Source organism: Myotis daubentonii, chromosome 1 (assembly GCF_963259705.1).
Source record: "Myotis daubentonii chromosome 1, mMyoDau2.1, whole genome shotgun sequence".
In the NCBI taxonomy this organism is placed as follows: domain Eukaryota; kingdom Metazoa; phylum Chordata; class Mammalia; order Chiroptera; family Vespertilionidae; genus Myotis; species Myotis daubentonii.
In genome coordinates this window covers 220729988-220735341 of record NC_081840.1, presented here as the reverse complement: position 1 = coordinate 220735341, position 5354 = coordinate 220729988, and the positions used below count along the sequence as shown (strand labels likewise).

The 5354-nt window shown below is 37.6% G+C and overlaps 1 pseudogene; it reads right to left on the bottom strand.

Moving 5' to 3' along the window:
- Window positions 1-3902: 3902 nt before the first annotated feature.
- On the bottom strand, window positions 3903-4862 carry LOC132227572 (swi5-dependent recombination DNA repair protein 1 homolog; annotated as a pseudogene).
- Between the last annotated feature and the right edge of the window lie 492 nt (window positions 4863-5354).

The following is a 5354-nucleotide window of genomic DNA, read 5'->3' as shown; positions in this document are numbered from 1 at the left end:
AACTCAGTATTTATAAGAGCAAAGGAGTGTAAGTAAATTCATTTGAGGTTCCATTAGTTCAGCCTGGAAAGGTTGCCTGGGTATGATGCTTTGACATTTACTCAGTACCCAAAGAATGTTGTGCAGAATGAGAAAAAATTCATATACATTCACATGCACACATGTGCATGCATGTGCACACACACACACATATTGTAGGGTTTCACTGCATCATATCAATTCAATTAGCTCAAAATGAAAAGAAATGATACAGATTTCCCGACGATATTATAAACATGTAAACTATCTCCTTCCTCTAGTAATGGTGTTTGAACCCCTTGGATAACTTGATTTGGATTCCCTCGAAGCCTCCCACCAATTAAGCTTTGACACACAAACCAGAGTGCCAACCATAAACTCCAGTTACACAATTATATGATCTGCAAATCTCCCTAAACTGCTTTGGCTCCTCTTCCTAGAACAATACTGTGCAACACATAGTAGTAATTGTTTCTGATGACAGGGATAATTTTAGAGAGGGGTTGGCTGGCTTCTCTGGTCTCCTTATTTGCACTTCTTTGTGACAAGTTTTGGAAGAAACCAGGCATAGACAATGAATTTCCCAATAAAGCTCACTTACAGTGGGGAGGTTACATGCCTTCATGGGAACCCTGCATTCATTTTCTTATTTAAACAGGTCAGGAAATCCAGAGCAAGCTGTAGCTTGCATTGCTTGTGCTTAATTCTATATAGCTTCACTCATCTCCTTTGGATCTTGTGATATAGCAATTTTTGAACATAGTTTGACTGCAAATAAGAAATAACAACAGTTTTTGTGAGCTTGGGAAGACTTTTAAAAATCACATTTATGTAGTGAGACCCACCATCATGTAAGAGTGTATTAGATCATCACCTTTGTGCCCCCCTTAAAGTATATATTCTAGCAAATCTTCACCTGTGTTTCATGCTTTTGTACATTCTCTCCTTTCTCACCAGAATACTTTCCTTGAGCCTCTCCAACATCCACATTGCCTCCAAGAAAATTTTTATTCATATTTCAAAATCCAATGCAGACATCAACTCACTGAAGAAGCTTTAGTTTACTCCACACCAATGCAGCTGAGTTCATTGCTCTACTCCCTATTCAATGGGAATTTAGATGTCATTAATTGAGTCTCCAGGGCGATAGCATTGCACACTACTAAAGGGTGAGGATTCACACACTCTTCTATATAGATGGTGCCTTTAAAGTTGGGCAAACAGGCACACCTTGCCTAGGCACTACCACAATTCCTGCCACATAGAACCTACTCAGAAGATATTGATCAAAATGAACTGGTCTAATGTGTAATTGAGAATTTCAGTGGTGAATAGGCTAGAGGTGAACATAACTTTAGAAGCCATTTAGTTCAAGCCACTCAATTTATAGATGCGTAAACTACACCCGATGCTGTGAATTGACCAATTAATTTCTGCCCTGCTAGGTGGTGACAGATCGACTTGGATTAGAACCCAGTCCTTGTGCATCCGTCCTTTCCACAGCAGCAGGTTGCCTCACAAATTGCTACAGTGCAAAGGTACTATTCCAGTGGGGAAATATTGACTTTATAAAATCCTGACCTTGGAAAGCATCCCCATGGAGAGAGTCACATTTTCTTCAGTGTGTTGGATGGCTGTGACTCTAACTAATTTGAGCAATCTCTTCATCCGTTTTTGGTTCTCAGGTTGAATAGTGCCTCACACTCCTTTCCTTGTAAGATCACAGAGTCTCTACAGGTACTAATTAGGCCTCCTGACATTCCCCTGTGGAAATGATCTTATTATTATGACTAAAATGGTACTAAGGATATTTAAGATGTTTAGCCTAAAAGGGAAGAAAGGAGTTAAGTATTCCAACCAAAAGCTCCCAGAACTGAAAGAACTCCAAAGCCAAAAAGCTTAATAATATGGCCTGGGGCAAACAGGTGGTAGAGAAAGGTTTGTCTATTGGGCATGCCTTCAGAGAGACCATCTTTATTAGTCAGGGTTCTTCAGAGAAATAGAATCAATGGATTATATACACATACATATATATATGCATGTATAAACATATACACACAGATGAGGATGATAGATGATAGGTAGATGTTGACAAATTGGCTCATAAGATTTTAGAGACTAAGAAATTTCATGAGCTACCTTCTGCAAACTGGAGACCCAGGAAAGCAAGTGGTATAATTTAGTCTGAGTTCAAAGACTGGAGAACCAGGGAAGGCAATGGTATAAATCTCAGTCTGAGAAGAAGATGAGATGGGATGTGCTTGGTTAAGTAGTGAGGCAAGGAAAAAAGTGGTGAATTCCTCCTTCTTCCACTTTTCTACCCAAACCCTGGATAGATTGGACTATGCCCACTCTGATTATGTAGGGCAATCTATCTTACTTAGCTTACCAATTTAAATGCTAATCTCATCCAGAGACAACATCAAAGACACACCCAGAAATAATATTTAATCTGGGTACTCTGTGGCCAGTCAAGGTGACATAAAATTAAGTATCACTCCATCCCACTCACTTTGCACATACCTTTGTCTTTTCCACCCAACTTTAGCTCTTCCTTCTTTGGACATTTTTCTAGATTCCCTTTTGGAAATTTGAACATTTTTTACCTTTTGGCTGACCCTGATAATTGGCTACATAAAAGCATAGACTGCAATGCCTTATATAAGTATCCTTCTTTAGACAATATTTTTGCCTTTATTTTTACAATACAGGGGAAAATATGTAGCCTGTATCTTTTATTTATCCAACCCAACTGTAATCTACTGTAAGCATTTTGCCTTCCATGCTTCCTGAAATTTTATTCTCAATTATTTGGGAGGGTTCTTTGCTTCTCAGTGCATACTATAATGCAAAAATTCTGTTGGAAAGAGAGTGTCTCATGCAATTAACAAAATTCAGAGAGAACCCTCAACTTTGGTCCACATTGGTCTTTCCTGAAATAGCCATTGATTAGTTACTCTGAATTTCTTTAATGTGGGAATGTTATCTGTGGGCCTCTTTTGGGCATGGCAGCACCTTGACCCAACCTCTAGAAAAACTCCATACAGCTCTTGATCTGTAAGGTCATTTACCCTTAGTGTGTTGTTAAAAGTGACTCTAGGAAAGTCCTCATAAATCATAAAACTCATCCTTTCACAGTCTTCTTGGAAAGCTCTTCTCACAAACCTTTATTTATTTATTTATTTTTAAATTTTGGACATTAGTTTAATTACCTAATAGACCATACAGGTGGAAATATATGGTAAATTGATGGAAACAAGTTTCATCAACTTAGGAGACAGGCAGGCATTTTAGACCAATTTAGGTTTAGTCATTCACCAGATTAAACTTTTTTTTAAAATATATTTTATTGATTTTTTTACAGAGAGGAAGGGAGAGGGATAGAGAGTTAGAAACATCAATGAGAGAGAAACATGGATCAGTTGCCTCCTGCATACTCCCTACTGGGGATGTGCCCGCAACCAAGATACATGCCCTTGATCAGAATCGAATCTGGGACCCATGAGTCTGCAGGCTGATGCTCTATCCACTGAGCCAAACAGGTTAGGGCTAAACTATTTTTTAACATTTAAAATAAAACATCTTTTTATAATAAACAAAACAATATATTATAACTAACTGACTTCCAACACTGCCCAAATTATTTTTTAAAACATTATTTAATTTTTTTCACATAGTTTTAAATGTCAAATTTTCTTTGGTAGATTATCTAAAGTGCTAAATTTTCATTTTAGAACTTATATATTTATCTAACAGAGTACCCTAAATTGATGTTCATCAAGATACTTTACTTTAAGCCCTAATGGTTTATATCTTCCCTTTAAAATATATACGTATTTTTAAGTTGTCATTCTCAAAGATATTCTGGAGAAAAAAATTATGAATTAAAGACCTATAAATTCTTCTTCATTGCTGTTATTGTGGAATAATTATCATCTAACCCATAGTGGTCTATCAACTGAGTAAGGCTGAATTTCTTGTTCTCCTCAGACATAGCTGACTGCAACTCAACAGTTGGCTGCAGCTTCTCCACTTCTTTATTAACAATTGTAACTGAGACAGATAATTCTTTGATCTATACATTTTGACAAGTTTTAGCCTCCTAAAAAGGTCTTCTTCTCCTGAATCTGTTTCAACAATTTTGCCTTTTCTTCATTTAATCATTTTTGGGGAAGATTCTCATCAAAGTTATTCTGGAGATCACTGCAGGAGCCAGTATCAAGTGATTTAGATCCACTTGCATTGCTATTCTTTTTTTAAATTATGTTTATTTATTTATTGTCTAACGTTATATGTATGTCTCTTTTTTCCCCTCTAGACCGCCCCCCCAAGCCATTCCCTCCCCAGGAAAACCCCCACTGCCCAGTGTCTGTGTCCATTGGTTACGCTAATATGCATGCATAGAGGTCCTTTGGTTGCTCTCTAACCACCCCCTCTCCTGCCACTTGTCTCTGGATCTATTCTTGATCATTAAATTATGTTAATCATTATTCTTGATGCTATTTTTCAAATATGGATTTTCTTCAAATTCACTGTCCATGTGCTTAAAGTTATCTTGAAATTCCAAACACTTTTCTTGTGTCGATGATGATGGTTTATCTAAAAAGTTCTGATCATTTTCTTAATTCTCTACTTTAAGACGGTTTACCACTATAACAGGGATTAAATGAAAACTTAGTTTTCCTCAACCGTTCTCTTAAGTGTTGCACTCATAGGTTGCTTTCTTGAACTACTTGTATGGGTTGATGATAGATTGGCACAGCCTGTGGAGTGCTAGGTAAAATCACAGCTGAGTCTGAAGGACTTTCCATCTTGGAAATATTATCTTGGTTTACTTCTTCCTCCACCAATCCCCACAGCGATGAAAACCTGCCTAGCTGCAGCCAAGGGCACTCCTGTTCCAGGGCTCTTCTCACAAACTTTTAGAATTCAACTGCTTCTTACTTCTATCCCAAGCCCTCCTTCTATCCTCTTTCCTCTGGGCACACTCTGAATATGCTCCTCTGATGACCTTGGAAACAGAATGCTGTTCCCTCCTTCCTTTGTGAAGGGGTAGAAAATAAGATCATCATTTGGGTTGTTTTTACTTAATCACTATTCCCTTCCTTCTTTTCTCCCCTTCCTCCCTTCCTCCTTCCCTTCCTTCCTTCCTTCCTTCCTTCCTTCCTTCCTTCCTTCCTTCCTTCCTTCTTTCCTTCTTTCCTTTTTTTCTTCCCAGACATAGCTACTCTTTATCTGCTCCATATACCTTAATAAATATTATAGTACTATTAAACCTAGTTTCCACATTATGAAATTCTGTTTCTACATTCTTTGTTTATGTGTTTCCATTTTCC